Here is a 20,406-nt window from a genome sequence, read left to right as displayed (position 1 = left end):
CAGTTGAGTTGAAATTGGGTGCCCTATTAAGAAGTCTGTAAAGGTCAACGGGAATGCGTGAGCAGGGAGAGATGTTTTCTCACGGTGACATCAAACCCGGTTTCAGTTTACTGGTTAAGCTATTGATGTTATAACTGTTCCTATGTTTAACAATGTATTTTGTCGATTGATCAGGAAAATCAAATTTATACTCGTTTTGTCGTCAGATTAGACGAATGGAATAGTTCTTCAAAGAAAGATATCGATTTTATTAATTTAAGATTAATTCGTACCGCTAAATGAGTCGAGGCGAAAGCTGCGTCTGCCGTGATCGCTTTACAGATTGCATTGTATATATGAATAACGATATAAGTATTAATGTTATTTAGCGAATTAAATTTGTTTGGAAGGAATTGTATTTTGAAAGGAAATATACCGGTATATAAAGCATGAAAGCAATTATGTTTGGTTCGCCAATTATGGTAGCCGTATATTTTAGGTCTCAACAACTATGAGGGATGTAGACTCTCGATGCAATTTGTACCTACCCACTCACCCTAAACTTAGGAATGAGAAAAGTTCATTAATGTCAGTTTCAGCCTGAAGGTATCTAATATTTATGGGAAAAAGAGTTTTAGGAATGTTGTTATTGTTTTGTAATTAACGTTATTTTTTTATCTCATCATAGCCGGCGGCCAGTATAATCATGAGCTGTCAGTCTTTAGACGACTAATCGCGATTGAGTTAAAATGACTAATACAAATATCGTGAAACCATTATAGTAAACACTGAGGCTTGAAGATCGGTACTGATATCAACTGTTTACTAAAATTATACAATGATGGTATTTTCTCGGTTGCCTCCATTCGCCATATTTTTTGTTTGAGACAAAGTATCCGGAATTGGGTCACAATTAATACTTCCAGTTCAGTACCAACGAATGTATATCTAGTTTATTTTTAGAACATTTTTTCCTCTCTCATTTTGGTGGTGATAGAAGATTTTTATATATGCATTTTTTGTATGGATTTAAAGGTACCTGTTTTTTCTTGATAATATTAGCTCAGGGTGTTGTTGTTTGTGTGTATTTCGGCGACAGTGCACAGTTAGTAATAAGGCATTGGTGATGATCTGGAAGTGAAATCTGTGTTCTGTTTACATGCTGTTATGTTGACAGTCCAGCATCTCATAAAAGAGCAGGTCAACCTTTGACAAGAACTTCACCGTAAAGTCATCCTTGAAGGTATTTCAGATTAACGTATGATTTGCATTGATTGTCACACAGTGGGAAGGTCAGTACTGAGAAACAAATGTAGAGAACATACAGTAAAATTAATTGTGTTCTATGTCCATCCAGCGATGAGTACCTTTTTCTGACGCCATTGACCGCCATTCATCACCTGTGACATTGTTGTCGCTCTTTCTGCCTTGATAAAATCTTGGACGCGGTAAATAGTAATAGAACGAGTAAGAAGAAGAATGAAAAAGACACAACTAACTGTAGCGAAAATGGATACCAGCATGTATAATGATAAATTTATTACTTACATACCCATACATAATTTGGACAGTAAAAATTGGAATTCGTTGGTATAACTTGTGGACACTTTTAATAGAAAAGTGTGTTAATATTGTGGATTCATTGTATGAAAAGATTCAGATAAAGTAATTATACTACTGCCGTTAATGAGACCTAAATTTCTGTTAATTTCTGTTTTTAAATTTACTTACATTAAATAAATGTATGATTCCTTCCATTAATCTAACTGGAATAGAGTTATTTGCTTGTGTTTAATTCTATTGTGTTCGTTTTCTCGAAGCATTGTAATTGCATCAATGTCTTCTTCTAAATTTTATTCTCGAGATGTGATTTTATTACTCATGGAATGGAAAGTTCTCATCAGTGGTATAAATAGGTAAATCATCAATAAAAAAAGTAGAAAGAGCAACTGGGGAAAACAACAGAGCCTTGAAGGAATCCACAAATTGACTGTAAAGAAGATGACCATGGAAACACGTTTCCCTTCCTGGTAGGTAATAATCAATATCCATGTAAACAAATTATCTACGTTCTTATGTCTTGAGTTTCTAATATATATTTCACGATATATTATATCAAGCTCTTTTAAAAGATGTAAATAGTTTGCTCCATTTTTGTTCCAACATCATTAGCTATATTAATCGATCTTGTGAGGACAGTTTGAAAGGAATGCTTTTCTCTGAACTCTGATTTTGAGTCATGAAGAAAATTATTTTTCTATAAAATCTGTCAAGATTAAAATTGGTTTGTTTTCAAAACGTTTCTATATAGGTGGTAAAATTGATATGGGTCCCTGATTTTTTACTGCAAACCGATCACTTTGTTAAAAGATTCAATTTTACAAGAAATGAATTGATTATATCTATTTATTATGGCCATTGCAGTATTTTAGAGAAAGCAATGAGTTATCCTAGGATGAAGAAATATTTCTTCCTGGAAAATGATCGCCACACACCGGAAATTTAAATGCTCGGTCGCTAACTGGAAATTCTTCTCATCCATAGAAACCACGAGTATGCGTGAACCAAACCACAAGTGGATGTACCCGATCAAGAGTTCGTGCCATTATTATCAAATTCTGGATATATATCTTTTCTGTGTTCAAATGTATCATCAGTGATATTTTTATTCACTAATATATGTACTCTTTGCTTAGGGGTTTCCTTTCCTGCTGACGACATATAAATTCTTCTCATTCTCTACGTTTTAAATCAATGGTACACTTAAAGCCAATAGTATTCTTAAGGTAGGCATGGTACACGTGAATGACAAGAGGACCCAGGGGCAACATAGTAAAATAAAGTTATCAATGTGATACTAGAATTCACGTTTCACTCGCCATGGGCTGTTTAGTTATCAGCAGGAAGTATTATTATTTGGTGGAGTGATATCCCCTGATTGTCTATATCAAACCACCGATACTTTCGAACACCAAATGCTTTAGATTATTATCTTTGGATAATAATGCAAAATGTTGTATATAGCGTGATACTTAACAGACATCTAACAGTATTGTCAATATTCTATAACATCATCAATGCGCATGTGGACGACCAGTCCAAATACGCATCATCATGTACACGACATACAGGTTAAAGGGTAAAGATGTTTAAATCTTGTATATGGTATGTAAAATAAAAGTTGCAGTGAAAAAAAATGACATAAATTTCTTAAAATATAGGGTCAAACATTTCGTTATATAAACTGCATTCCATCAAACTGTCCATTATTTTTTCTTTTGAGCAGCATCAAAAACCCATCTTAAAAGAATCATATGAACAAACCTTTTCATGCCAGACTGACGTCTAACACTGAACAAGTTGTAATGTACAGCTAGTGGGCAATAGTACAATGTCTGACCGAGGATGACGGAAGTGGGAAGCAATGTCTCCGACCCTAAACCACATTTCTTTATAAAATATAAAACATATCGTAGGAAACGCTCATGCGAGATGCGCACTCTATTTGGCAAAGTGTACATGGACCGAAAGGGACATTCCATAAGTTTGGAAGGAAAAGGAAAAGATTCTAACGTAATGTGGTTTTGGTGGTGCTTCCACATTCCAGGTGTCTGGTAAAGTAAAATTATTTTCCTGCTTTAGTAGTTTTAAGCGGGTATATACTCAAGGAACGAGTTCTGTCAAAGATCTCCTGGTTCGAAATCGAAATCATAAGCCTACAGATGATGTAGTACGGTCACTTAAATAGTATTTGAGAGAATTCGCAATATCAGAATTAACTGAATTATAATATGTGGCCCAGGAAACAACTGAATATATTTATTTGAAATGATGGGTTAGATTACTGAAATTCGAAATCACGTGCGGTTTTATTAACAATAAATTACATGGGTTGGTATAGTGGGTTGGAGAATGAACTAAATGATACATTGTAAATTGAAAAATATTTCATTACAAAATCTGCTCATTAGCATGCTGCATACAATTTTGTTCAAAAGTTATTTAAATGTAATAATTTAAAACGTGAATGTGAAGAAGGACAGGTGGTTGGGTCAGACAATAAGTGGACATCACTGTACCAAATAAAAATGCTAAGCGATGGGAATCAAACTTCTTGATATTTTTCACTATTTCAACTCATGGCCAGGGAAGTGTCGATTATTTTATTACAGCGATAAGGTTGTGTATTTGTGTTCCTTTGTGTCCTTTTTGTGATCTTCGTAATGCATGATACACCTGAGTTAACTATTTGCTTTCAGCGTACATTTCTTTGCAGTATACATTTGTTTCCTGTGTACTATTTGTTTCTAGTATAAATTTGATTACAGTGTACATTTGATTTCAGTGTACTATTTGTGTTTAGTGTACATTTTTTTGCAATGTACATCTGCCTTCGGGGTACTATTTGTTTTGGTGCACATTTGCTTGCAATGTACTATTTGCTTTCAGTGTACATTTCATTTAAAATATAGAAAACTGATGAATACAAGAACCAACTGAAAAATAAGAGCTAAAAGAGTACATTATTCGGAAATAAACATCTACGTGAAATAATATCGATATGAAAACATTCGACAACCAGGTTTTGGAGAACATCAATGCAAACTGTTCTGAGGGTACATGGATGGGAGATTTTTTCACAACATACATTTGGCTATGGACAAGAAGAAATTCAAAGTGTTTTCGATAAATAGTCTGCCTTTTGTACCAAAAGATTGATTATTCATTCCTACAATTCTTCTTTGTCTTCCATAAATATTCAATACATTAAACCTAACAATATAGGATATTTAAAAGACCGGATATTCATGAACATTTCAATTATCGTTTATTTGTAAGGTGGTCAAAATTGACATGTACCTCCTGGGCTACAAATTGCCACCAGGATCATCATTTCATAATTGTCGTAAGGATCAACGGTACTTCTGAAAGTTTGAAAGTTGAGAAATCATTTATTGTTCCACTCGAACAACGTTTTCAACTATCGGATGATATGTATATTTATTTAGTCTATCAGTCGATGATATATTCCTTCTTTTACAGAGGAAGTGTGCAGATAATAATAATTTAACCAGCAAATTGTTTCTTGTACGTAATCTGGAACTTGGTTCACTAAACATTTTAAATATTCTATGTGACCCAAATTTGATATTTTCCTTAAAAGTGCCAGAGTTTCATCAGATCCTGTCTCGCACAGGACCAAAGAGAAAAATCTTAATTATTAAATCGGTACTGAAATTAGGCATTCGTCCAGCATTGTTAAAACATCTCATCCTGTGCCTGTACTCAACAAAACATTGTGCCTCTCCGATGAGTTTGGTACAGACTTCTTGATATTGCACCTTAATCGGCTCAGCTGTTGCAAAACATTCATGCATATACACACGTGCAAACCGGGTCAGATAACATGCGAGAGATCTCCGTCGATTCAACTTTACTATAAATTATTGTTTTGGAGGGTGTAATGGGGGCAGGAGAGTGTGTTCTGTGAAGACTAAAGCTAGCTTTTGTTTGGAATCGTCATCGATATTCGCATGGCAGGCTGCATGAGCCAATTTTATACAAGACCTGTAGACTGTAAGTATGACCGTTTACGTAAGCTAAGAACCACCTCTTAGTATGTGATAAGGATGCACATAGACTGTAACTCTGTGCAATGTGTTAAACTGTACAACATATCAGCTACAGTTATTTTTCTTAATATAACAAATAGAAACTTACGAAAATGTAGGTGATGATTTATTTGTTTAAGAGTTACCTCTTTATCGTGACAGGTTGAAGAAAATATCCGTCTGGATTCAAATCTTTGAAACACAAAATGTCTTATTAAAATAATCGTCTGTATTAAGGAGGGAGTCACGTTCGTTCTATAGACAATAGTATGTTTAATTAAGGGGAAACCCAACGTAACTTTTGAAAGGCAATGACTTAGTTGATACGTTATGCATGTCAACATTAGCTCAAAATTTGGTCATATTTAGACAATTTAGAATAATATTTTAATTACGATTGTAAACGATTTCGTGTACTAGAACTGTAATAAGAGTTTCATAAAAAAAGTCTGGGACTATATGCCTTTTAAGTTCGGCAGAGAGATAGTATATATATATATATATATATATATATATATATATATATATATATATATATATATATATATATATATATATATATATATATATATATATATGTATATATATATATATATATATATATATATATATATATAAAGAGAGAGAATATATCTGTATATATATATATATATATATATATATATATATATATAGAGAGAGAGAGAGAGAGAGAGAGAGAGAGAGAGAGAGAGAGAGAGAGAGAGAAAGAGAATATATCTGTGTGTATATATATATATATATAGAGAGAGAGAGAGAATATATATGTCTGTATATATATATATATATATATATATATATATATATATATATATATATATATATATATATATATATATATATATATATATATATATATATAAAGAGAGCGAGAGACGTGTCGATTATTTAATTATAGTGATAACATTGTTTACTTATGTTGCCTTTGGGCTCTTTTTCATGATCTTGGTAAAGCATGCCACACCTGAGTTTACTATTTGCTTTTATTGTACATTTCTTTGCAGTGTAGATTTGTTTTCTGTGTACTATGTGTTTTTAGTACACATTTGATTGACGTGTACCTATGATTTCAGCGTACATTTTGATTTCAGTATACATTTGATTGCAGTGTACATTTGATTGTAGTTTCCATTTGAGTTCGGGGTACTATATGGTTTGGTGCACATTTGATTGCAGTATACTATTGGTTTTCAGTGTACATTTCATTTATAATATAGAGTACTGATGAATGTACATGTATCAACTGAAAAAAGAAGAGCAGGTGTATGGATGGGAGATTTTCACAATATACATTTGGCTATGGACAAGTAGAAATTCTAAGTATTTTCGATCAATAGTCTGCCTTTTGTTGCAGTTTTATACCACAAGATTATTAATTCCTAATATTATTCTTTGTTTTCCATAGATATTAAAAACATTCAACCTAACAATCTAGGATATTTCAAAGACCAGTTCTGTTCTCTTTTATTTTTAGGGTGGTCAAAATTTACATCCGTCTGCTGGGCTAGAATTGGCCACCAGGATCTCCATTGCAAAATTTTTGAATTGACCGAAGGTACTTCTGAAAGTTGATAAAACATTTATTTTTCCATGCAGACAAAGTTTTCAATTATCGACTGATATGTTTATTTATTTAGTCTATCATTCGATGCTACATTCCTTCTGTTACCGAGTAAGTGTGCGGATAATAATATTTTAACTTGTGAATTGTTTCTTGTACGTAGTCTGGACCTTGGTTCACTAAACATTTTAAATATGATTTGTGCCGCAAATTTGAATTTTCCCTTAAAAGTGCCAGAGTTTCGTCAAATCCTGTCTCACACAGAACCAACGAGGAAAATCTTAATTCTTAAAATAATGTCAAGAATTCGAGGTCAATGATATCCTCAGATATAATATCATTACTGAAATCGGTCATTCGTCCCGCATTGTTAAAACATCTCATCTTGTGCATGTACTCAAGAAAACATTGTGCCTCTCCAAAGAGTTTGGTACAGACGTCTTGATAGTGCACCTTCTTTCGGCTCAACTGTTGCAAAACATTCATACATACACACACGTACAGACCGGGTTAGATAACATGCGAGAGATCTCTGTCGATTCCACTTTCCTATAAATTGATTTTTGGGGTGGGTAGGTAAAAAGGGGCAGGAGAGTGTTTTGTATGAATTAATAATACCGGCTTCTTGGAATCGACATCGATATTCGCATGGCAGGGTGCATGAGCCAATTTTATACAGGACGTGTAGAGTGTAAGTATGACTGTTTTCGTAAGCTAAGAACCACCTCCTAGTATGTGAAAAGGATCCCCATATGCTGAAACACTGTGCAATGTGAATAACTGGACATCATCTAAGTTACAATCAGTTTTCTTAACATGACAAGCAGAAAGAGAAATGTCAGTGATGATTTATTTTTCTAAGAATCAACTTTTTATTGTGACATGTTTAAAATAATATCCGTCTGGATTCGAATCTTTGAAACAAAAATGTCTTATTAAAAGAATCTTCTCTATTGAGGAGGTAGTCACTTAAGGTGAAAACCAACATAATATTTGAACACCAATAATTTAGTTGATACATTATGTCAAGTTTAGCTCAAACGTTTGTCATATTTATAAAATTTAGAATCCGTTTTTATCTACGATTGTAAACGATTTCGTGTACTAGATTAGTAATATGGCTTTTAGGAACAGGTCTGCTGAAGTCTAGATGCCCTTTTAGTTCGGCCGTGTCTTCTCCTCAATACGATTTAAGAGAGAGAGAGAAGAGTGTTCTAGCGTTTCAAGCATAAGCATAGATATTTAGATTTTGTCACGTGGACATAGGTCAAGCTAGGGGTAACACAAAATATAACTAAAAGAGCGATTGAGGATGGATTTTCCAGATAGGACATAAAGAAAATACCACTTCTTTTAACAGACAACTACATAGATGGCGAATATTAACCGTAAAACAATACCGCCGAGGAACATTACAACGTGAATAGATTAAAAATCAAAACAACAATAGAGAGAACTTTGCTATTAAGTAACATAATCAATAAAATAAGGGGAACTGGGTTTTCACAATGAAAATTAGGTAGAAAAGTGGTCACCTTAAAGATAGTTCACCTAAATAAGTCGAATATAAGGAATGAAACGAAATTACGTAGAATACGTCCAGCTGTAGATTCCACCTTCAAGCCGAATATTCCTTTACCAACTGCAAATCTCACAACCTTCATTCAGTTTTATTCAAATATTACATAAAAGCACGTTATACACTGAAAATTCGTTTCATATGTATGAATGTCGTTTTCATTATCTCTTCAGCACTCAAGCACTAAGACATTCTGCGTTACAAAATACTCATAAGATGTTGTAAAGTTATCGCCTCGACGCTGAAATTAAATTCCTTAAGCTAAGTAGGAAAAGTAGTGTGGTCAGTTTCCTTAAAAAGAGGCGCCGAGTTCATCATTAAGCAACGTATGCTTAACAACGAACAGTTTATTGTCACAACTGTCTTCAACAAATTAGATGCTCCAGCAAACTACGTTCTACCTGATCAAGAACATATATCCATATTCCTTTTTGAAGCGTGATTTGAAGAAAGTTTTAAGATGTTAAAGAAAATCTCAAATGTGAAAGGCGAGGCATATTTGACATGTTTGGCCAAACCGCTTCAGCTTACTTCAAAAAAGGAAAGTACTGATTAAGATATTAATGTTATCACTGTTCCTTTGTTGTCGTTTGATCAGTGGGTGTGTGCGTTTGTGTGTGATTTCGATCTTTAACGCACCTTTAACAATTTTTCAGTCATATCGCTACGATGTCTGTAGTATGACAAATTTATAGTGATGTCTAGCACTGTGGCATCATGCCGCAGGCATGTAACATGATATCCCACCCATTCACATTATCCTGACACTAGGCGGACCAGTCCGAACACTAACCTCTTCATGCTGAGCGCCAAGCGAGGTACCATTTTTGTAAGTCTTTGGTATGACTCGGCCAGGGATCGAATCCATGACCTACCGTATCCGAGGTGGACGCTCTAACCACAAGGCCACCGGTGCGGTCGTTTGATAAGCTAAATGAATATATATATATATATATATATATATATATATATATATATATATATATATATATATATATATATACATACACACTCTCGCTTTTCATCAGTTCAGTTGAATGGAATAGTACCTTAATGTAAGGCCTCAATCATAATACTTCTGAAGATGGATCAAGGTCATATACTGATTAACTAGTGATCGAATTCATACCGCTACCTGAGTCAAGGCGATAGTCTCGTCTTTCGTTGTCGCTTTAAAGAGTTCATTGTACATGTAAATGACGATATAACAAGCATTACAGTTATTTAACGGATGCAATTTGTTAACAAGGAATTATGTTATTAAAGGAAATATTCCGGTAAATTAACCATGAAAGCAAGGAGGTTTGGTTCGCCTCTTTCCGGTAGCCGTACCATTTACAACTCTACAACAATGAGAGATGTAGATAATAAAAGCTTCGTCAACTTCCAGATTTACTTTTGGTCCCATGCATCAATATGAAAAGCTGACCCTGGATGTATTTCGTAACTAAGTGGACGCATTACATATTTAAGAACAACACCTCCAAACTGAAGAGGTCTGAAAAGTTCATAATGCCCGTGTATTCTGTATTTCAGACTGAAGTTATTTAATATTTATGATTTTGTTTAAAGAAATGTTGTTACTGTTATTGTTTTGTATGAAAAGGCATTTTTCATCTCATGATAGGTGGCTGCATTATAACCATGATCTGTCAATATCGTAACGAATTATCACCATTGAGGTAAAACAAAAGTCACCTACAGACAAACCATTTATAGAGGCTGGAGGATCTGTACTGATATCAACCATGTGCTAAAAACATACCATGATGGCATTGCCTTTGTATGCTTTATTTTCGCTATATTTTCTTCGGACAAAGTTTCCAGCCATGCGTAACTTTTTATGACACCATTTTCCGCTGCATGCATCACCTATCATAGTTTTGTCTTACAATGCCTTGATAAGTCATGGACGCGTTCAGATGTAATAAAATGATTAAAAGAGTAAAAAAAGGGAAGACTGGCAGTGAACAAAAAATAGATGTCAGCATGTATAATGAAAATTGTATTACTTAAAACCCCGTGCGAAATTCGGATAGAATAATGGAGTTCTTTGTTATAACTTGTGTGCACCCTTAATGGTATATTAGCGAATACATTTATTGAATAAATATTCTCAGTTTTGGAGTTTTATTATCTAATTAAGATGAGGTAAATAAGATTATAAGCATTGCCATGTAGTACAACCATAATAAAGAAACAACCGTATGGTACAACCGTAATAAAAAACAATATATATATATATATATATATATATATATATATATATATATATATATATATATATATATATATATATATATATATATATATATATATATATATATATATATATTTCATCATTCCCCTCCCACTGAAAAAAATAAGACGTACGAGTGGTATTCCTGTTTGGTAAGAATGAAGAAACAAGTAATCAAATTCTCAATGATCTTATGTCTGACGTTCCTAATAAATATTTTATGATAAACTAAATCAAGCGCTTTCACAAATATGTAAATATATTACTTCAATTATTTTTCATACATCTACAATTGCATTAATCGATCTTGTGAGGGCACTTTAGAATGAAAGTTTTTCTCTGAATGCGTTTGAGTCATGCAGAAGATTATATTGCTATGAAATCGGTCAAGATAGAAATGGATGTGTTTTCAAAACGTTTCTATATGCGTGGTGAAATTGATATATTGATAAACACGGGAATGATAAGAGGAGCTATAGACAACATGATAGAATTACTTGATCACAATGATATAATCATTTACGTATCGATAGGCATTGTGTTTTGTTTCTCAGCACGTATTATTATTTTTTTGATTGATATTACCTGATTGTCTGACCACCTCACCTGTGTTTCCGCACAATAACTTATTTTAAATTATATGTTAGTATAACAGCGCAGAATTGTGTATACATTGTGATACTGATCAGACTTGCAACGTAATCGTATTGTCAGTATTCTATGACATCATATAGTGTATTTTCCAACCAACGACTCCAATCCCATGGAAGTGTTGATGGAATGCAGTTGGGAACTAAAAGGTTAATGCTGTATTTGTTCGGTTTTCATCTGTTGCATATAACTTTTCAATTACTTTAAGTATTATCATTTATATTTTATCCTATATACACGATTAAGAATATTTTAACCGAGTTTGAGTAAGCTGGGCTTGTTTGGTGCTTTTTGGAATTTCCTACAAATTTGTCTGAACTATATGATCAGTGTTGAACTGAGGCACAATAGATCCTGTGCATATATATAACAGGAATTTCATAGGCGAATGTCGTTTTGGCTTCAAGCGAAACTTATAGTTGGACCTCTCTCTATCTCTCTCTTTCTCTCTCTCTCTCTCTCTCTCTCTCTCTCTCTCTCTCTCTCTCTATATATATATATATATATATATATATGGAGAGAGAGAGATACAGACAGACAAACAGACAGAGAAACAGAGAAAGAGAGAAGGTAGCAGAAGATGAAGAGAAAGAAGAATACAAAGAAGACGATGGTGATGGCGAAGACGACCAAGCAAAATGCAGATGAAATATGTCTAAGTATGAAAATATTTATTTGAATAACATACAGATGGACAGATAGGTTTCATAAATGGGTAAGTAGTTCCAAAAGTATAGCGATAAATATTTCTCCCATTGATATATTTTTTTTATTTGTAGCTTCATTATGAAATATGCACTAAATATCTACATTGACATTAACTTTTATGACAGGCGCATAACAGTTATTTAGCCTTTTCACCCCTGATGGTGATAAAAAAAACTAACTTTGAAGACATAACTTTAATAAGTTAGATGTTAGAATCATTTCCTTTTCGTACTGGTGGACATCAAATTTAAAACTATGCAGACGTATAAATATACTTAATACCTTAATCAGAAACGCCAAGGTTCAGTAATTGGTTATATTCCAAATCAAGATGATATGAATACATTGAGAGCGATTTAAAAAGAAATATTCCACCTCCACTGAATGATATCAAAATTCACTAGAGCAATTTGTACGATTCGTCATCGCCAATACTTTTATTATATATTCCCTAATTTCGGAAGAGTATCATTTTAGACACCTCGAAGAGTGATCCAAGCAAACGTTATTTCAGTCTCGTATGTAAGATATGTTGTTTTACTGTGGTATGAAATAATGCCATGTGGAAATAAAACATGCTAATTAATCAGAGTTTTATCCATTTTGCATCTTACATCTGTCTGCTCCTCACCTTACCATTTTCCTAAGGAGTTTAGGAAACGTTGCCGATATTAATACCCTCTTCTACAAATAGTTACAAAGAAGATTAGAAAACTACGAAGATGTGTGAAGGATAAAACCGGCTTTTTTATGTGTCGTCAAAGATATTCGCATATATGGCTGCATACGCCGATTTTAAGCAGGACGTGTGGACCGTAATTATAGCTGTTGACGTGAATTTCGAACCACCTTCTGGTATAAGATCAGGTTACACATAGACTGCATCACTATGCAATGTGCCAAACTGCACATCATATTAGTAACAATATTTACGTTTGTCTAAACAAAAATAAACATACTGAACATCAGTGATGATTCATTGTTCTAAGAATATACTTATATTGAGATATTGAAAAAATGTCTTATTAAAAGTATCTTCCTTATTAAAGAGGCACTGAAAATGCTATATGTCTGAGGCATTTTGCCTCGTGGAAGACATCACTACCAACTGCCACACTGTAGACATCGTAACGATATGACGGGAATCAGTAAAGGTACGTTAAGGATCGTAGTCACACATGCACGAGAAGATATGTGGAAAGGTCTGCAGTAATAATTCTGATCACTTTACGGCAATACTTATAATTACTATGCAGCAATACTCCTGATCACTATGCAGAGTCAATCACGAGTATCTTATGCATTTGCATATATGAATCTTCCAGTTACCAAGTTACAATCATTTATAAGATATTTCGCATGGAGAGAGAGAGAGAGAGACAGACAGACAGAGAGACAGAGAGAGACAGAGAAAGAAATAAAGAAAGATTAGTTTTATTTTACAAGATTTACAATCATAAGCAAATATATTAGATTCTGTCACGTGGAGATAAGGGTAAGGGAGGGGGGAAAATAAATAGAACTGCACTTGCTGTGGATGACTTTCCTTTTCCGATACGACATAAACCAAAACTACATATTTCAAAAGACAGATACATAGATGGCGAATATTAACGGGAAATCATGTAGAATGCGATGTCGATAGTAACAACAGATTAAGAAACAATGCAACATTACACATCACGTTTAATAAAACGTATGTGTATTAATTATATATAAAACAATATTTAGTTTAAAGGTTTCCTAAAAATAGAACTTTGCTAAAAATAAAAGAAACATTAAAATAAGATGCTAATGCACTGGATTTACACAATAGAGATTCGGGAAAAAACTTGTAGCCTAAAATTTCATTTTCCTAAAAATAAAGTCCAGCATACGGTATAAAACACAATTCGAATACGTCCCACTATAGATTCCAACAAAGCCCAATAATTCATATATCAGCTGCAAGCGTCACTACCTTCATTCAGTTTTGTTAAAATAAAAAATAAAATCACTTTATCAGCTAAAAAACGATATGTATGTGTGTGCGTATATATATATATATATATATATATATATATATATATATATATATATATATATATATATATATATATATATATATATATGTGCCTGCAGTTTTCATTATCACTTCAGCACTCAAACACTAACACCTTTTCCACTACAATTGGTGAAGGAGATTGTCTTCTGCGAAGAATAAAGCGGACATTTTTTAAAAATCATCATCATGCCTCGCTGTATGAGCCAATTTTATGCAGAGAGTATATACTGTATTTAAAGCTCCGTTTACGAAGGTAACAATCACCTCCTGGTATGTGATAAGGCTGCACACAGACTGCATCTCTGTGAAACTGTGACAAACTGCATCTTATACCAGTCACAATCTTCGCAATTTTAATAATATAACTAAAATAAACATACTGGAACGTTAGCGATGAATTACTTTTCTAAGAATACACTGTTTGCTGTGACAAGTTGAAAAACAAAACAACCGATAGGATTCGAATGTTTGAAATAAATATCTACACCTTGGACAATGGAGGTCGCGAGTTCGATCCCCTCCTAAGTCATACCAATCACTTATACAAATGGTAATAGGAGCCGCCTTGCTAAGTGCTCAGGATTGAGAGATTAGTGTCAGGACTTGTCGGCCTAGTGTCAGGATTATGTGACTGGGTGGTACATAATGTTACATGTCTGACGTATGATGCCCCTGTACTAGACATCACTATAAATTGCCACACTGCAGACATCGTAGCGATATGATTAAAACTGGTGAAGCAGCTTTAAAAATGTAAATCGTACACACACGAGAAATAGGATATATATAAAAGCCTCCAGGAATAATCCTGATCACTATACAGCAATACTCGTAATCACTATGCAGCAATATTCCTAATAACTATACGGAGTACATCACGAGTATCTTATACAGTTACATATGCAAATCTTTCAGTTACTCTCTTTTATAACTTATTATCTTCACAGATAGAGAGAGATAGAGATGAAAGGTTACAAGCGTAATAAGCAGAAGCAAATATATTTAGATTTTGTTTACGTCGGAATACGGTCATGGCAATGATTACACAAAAAAGAACTAAAATAGCTATGGAGGAGTTCTTTTTCCGATACGAAATAAAGCAAATACTACGTATGTTAACATACAGCTATATAGATGGCGAAAATGAATGGGTAATCAAAACCGATTATGAACAATCCAATGTCAATAGTAACAACAGATTAACAAACAAAACAACAATATACATCACTTTTAATAAAACGTATATTCATATATCACAAATCACACAGAGTATACATTTGAAAGTTTTCATAAAAGAATAGGACTTTGTTATTAACACAAAAATAATTAAAATACCCTGTAAGGGAACTGGATTATTACAACTGATGTTCGTGCAAAAAAGTGGTCACCTTAAAGTCCATTCTCCTAAATAGGATGGATATAAATTATGAAGCAATATTAAGTCGAATACTTCCCGCTGTAGATTCCAAAATCATGCAGAATATTTCATTTATTACCTTCAAGACTCACCACCTACATTTAGTTTTATGAAAATAAACAAATCACTTTATACGTTCCATCTATATATATATATATATATATATATATATATATATATATATATATATATATATATATATATATATATATATATATATATATATATATATATATATATGGCGATTGTTTCCATGATCGCACTTGAGCTTTCAATCACTAAGGCAGTTTGCGCTGCAAAATAGAATTTAAAGATATAGCCTCGACGCTGAAATTGAAAGCCTTGAGCTAAGTGGGAAATGAGCGCAGTCAGTTTTCCCCGAAAGAGGCGCCGAGGTTACTCATACGTAACGCATGCTTAACAACGAACAGTGTATTGTCACATCTGCCATAATACTTCCAGCAAATAAGATCCTTCGGCAAACCAGATTCTACCTGATCAAGAATATTAGTGTACCAAAAGCACACTATCGATATATATGGGTGAATAAAAGACTTCCATAACAAATGTCCAATATTACCGATGATATATCAACAATGTTGTTCTCATATTGTAAAAAAAAAAAAACGTTTCAGCGGCCATAGTCTTAAGCTGCCTTTTTCTTATATAACGAAAATGACTCATTGACCACCAAAGTCATTTATCAATCACCAATCGCATAACGGAAATAGCAAAGGGTCGCAGGTCAAACTAATCGTCGTTTGATAAATACATATAGTTTGATAGTGTTTGTATTGCCTGACAGAAGCGAGACAAGATCATGTAGCCATGCTCCAATTATATGCAGTTATTACAAAAAGGAAACAAAGAGAATCAAAGATTTTAAATGAAAACATTTGGTACTGAAGAGGGGAGAAATCGCAAATTTTACGCATTTATTTAAGGATATTCTTCTTGATTGTATATATTACCCATGAATTCGACTGGATCTATCTATCTATCTATCTTAATTGATGGACGACTCTCTCTCTCTCACTCACGCTTTCTTTATTATGAGAGGCATGAAATAGCTTCATTAGCTAACTGGAACAAATTTGTTTCATCAAATGGGAATAATTAGGAAGTCATACAAGTTTTCATAATTGCCCACTGTCTTTCAGCTTTCTTTAAAAAAAAGATAATAATAATAATAATAATAATAATAATAATAATAATAATAACAATAATAATAAACCACTAGGGATATTTTCAGTTAAATATGCCTTGTTTTGACAACACAAATCTATTGTATTGTTTAATCTTTTGTATTTATTTGATTAATCGATTTATTGATTCATATGTTTCTTTATTTGTTTATAATTTATTGTGGTCACAATGCTTATATAAATCAATATACTACTGATGGATATAAAATATATTTTCTTACATTGTAGGATAACGTTTTCCTTTGTAGGCATCTTTTTCAAGCTTGTATCGTGAAAAAAATGCCATTGCATCAAAGTAAATTTATAAAGCTAATTCAGAATTTCAGCATACATTACTTGAATATTAGGTTAAGGGAATCTTAAGCAAACACATTTAGATCAAATTATACAATGGTTATCATTACAAGATACAATTAACTGATCTAATAAAGTTCATATTTAGCGAAAATAAATATCAAGGCAAAAATCATGGCATAAAAGGCAAGAGTAAGCACGAACCCGATTCCATACAACATTGAGGAGCATATGGCCCAACGTCTGGATTCGGAATCACGTCCTTTTCGAAATGCGATATCCGATTTATGCATAAGCAAAATGGCTGGCGCACAACAGAAGAACACGAAAAACAGTACAAACGGACACCACAAATAGTCGTGGATTATCCGGTTCCAGCGGTTGTGTTTATTTGAGGCTAAGTCCACATTTGCTTCCACATCAATCTTCTCTTTGCTAGAAGAATAATCGGACATGCCGTTCTGTGCTCTCTTTTCCTGCAGCCCATCTATGGTCAAAGCCGATTTGGAAACAGCATCGCAGAACTTTGTGTATCCACGCTTGTCACCATTATACTCAGATGGATCCAAAGAAATAGACCCATCTACTTTTAACGGAATGCATATTGGTTTGTGTCCATTTTGGAAGCCTTTGCTAGTATAATTATTTTCAGCTCGAGTGGAGTGAACCAAACCGACTTGAAGTGAATTCCTGGGCACTTCTGTTTCACATGGAATAAAGTTTGCTTTTTGTGCCCATTCTTTTACAGGATTCTCTGTTTGGTTGTTACACTGTTGACTATTTTCTAACTCAGAAAACCTCTTGTTGTAGTAGTCAGACTGGTTGATGGCCAATGCGATCTGTCTATCATTGTCAACAGAATGTCCATTCATGCAACCGTCATATTCAACTCGAGAGCCCTTAATGCTGTTTTGAAGAAACATATTTGGTATGGTATTCACAGTCGGCCGCTCAGTTTTATTTTACAATTATCAGCGATAGAGGTCTTTGAAATAAGTTAAGACGTTAGTCACAGCATAAAGATGTTTCTAAATATTGGCGTAGCAATTTTCAGTTTCCAGAAAAGTTTCATAAAGATTTTCTTAACCTCCGATTTCTTTTCAAATTTTCATCATAAAACATATGCAAACACTCTTTCTAGTGATCCCTCTCTATGTTTTGACCTCATGCACGTTCGTCTAAAACCCCGTTCTGAAAGGAGCCTTCCAATAGTGATGTCAGCCCTTTTGGCAAACGAGAAAGAAAATAAGAAAACTACACGAGGTCGCATGAATTTTGTGACTAAGTCCCCTTCGCCAACTATTCAGTCGTATTATTTACCGATGAAAACGAATATTTCACTCTCAAATGATGTCGGGCATATAGGATCCAGTTGTATATATACCTGTCCATGTATCAACATCAGATTGTTGACGTCCCGCCTGAATCAACTTAGTTCCATATGGAATCATGCTGTTTTGACCGTGAAAGTCCGGTGTCGGCTATAAACAATGAATCTATGGTAAACATGATAATCCTATCAGCATTATATATTGTTTGTCAACAAAACTGTGAGTTTATTTTAAAGTTATCAAAGTATATTTCAACTAGGTTGGAGGTGTGTGTTTGGGCGTGCATGTATGTGTCTGCGTTGGATTGGGGGGTTAAGGAGCTAGGGTGGCTTGTATGTTGTAGACTTTTCTGAATGTGAAAGTGTGTGATGTTGCAGAATTGAATAGCGAAATATTTATATCTTCTTTAAATTTGCAATTTTATACAGGCAGCTTGTTTAACGCAATATATGCTTTAGAGTATTGTACAATATGATGCGTAACTTGCGTAAGTGTGTGATTGGACGGTGTGGAAAAAGTTGACAAACACTCGCCCCCCACCCCAACAAAGCCAAGAATACTAATATGAAATGCAACATAGCTGAAAAACACACTGTTGATAAATGTATGCTTATTTAATCAAAGACATTTATACTTCTATGAGAATAAAGTTTTATGAAGTTGTCTACTTTTTAGGTCCTTAGGACAGATCTTACTGCGTACAATTACTCTTAGAAGCCATAGTATCCATGCTCGTTTTTCCATATTTAAATTTAGTGACGTTTAGTGTTCTATACTAATATTTATTATAGTCAATATAAAGTCCTCGGTAACATTTCACCAATGAACTGTGAAGTAGATTTAGAGTTTAATTTTCCATATAATTGTTTATTATACTGTGTATTCTAAAAGTAAATAATTTTATCTTCATTCTTTTGCTACTTTGTACGTACTTTGTTTTGTATATTATAAACCAAACAATATTTGTAACAATCAGAAAACAGAAGCAAATCACTTGTATCAATACAACTCTATGATGCAATATACGCTATGTCTAGGTTCTTGCCAGCTAAAAATATACGTCAAAGACTATCAAGTTTTATTGTAACAAGAATTTAGACATACCACATGTTCCCATTGAAAATATTCAATTAACACATTTTACAGTTTGTAAAAACGAATAATGTTCAAAATGTGGTTCGCAAGTAGTTAAAACTATTCATCTCATGCGACTATAAATAGCCTTTATCCAAATTGCTGCCGCCTTTTTCCACAATTGTTGTATTATACGTCTCTCGTCATAGATTTCTTGGTTTCCCCATGTACCATTTGCATGAAATATCTTCACTTTGAGCACAAAACAAATACACATTTCGTTCCGCAATATGTGTTCCGTCTAACAGAAATATATATCACATACGCACTTTGCATGTGTGTATATGTGTGCATGACATTTTTGCAACAGTTGAGTTGAAATTGGGTGCCCTATGAAGAAGTCCGTAAAGGTCAACGGGAATACTTGAGCAGGGAGAGATGTTTTCTCACGGTGACATCAGACCCGGTTTCAATTTACTGGTTAAGCTCTTGATGTTATAACTGTTCCTATGTTTAACAATGTATTTTGTCGATTGATCAGGAAAGTCAAATTTATACTCGTTTTGTCGTCAGATTAGACGAATGGAATAGTTCTTCAAAGAAAGATATCGATTTTATTAATTTAAGATTAATTCGTACCGCTAAATGAGTCGAGGCGAAAGCTGCGTCTGCCATGATCGCTTTACAGATTTCA

Source organism: Sinohyriopsis cumingii, chromosome 7 (genome assembly GCF_028554795.1).
Source record: "Sinohyriopsis cumingii isolate HCF-2022 chromosome 7, ASM2855479v2, whole genome shotgun sequence".
In the NCBI taxonomy this organism is placed as follows: Eukaryota; Metazoa; Mollusca; class Bivalvia; order Unionida; family Unionidae; genus Sinohyriopsis; species Sinohyriopsis cumingii.
Note: the sequence above shows the minus strand (reverse complement) of the source record.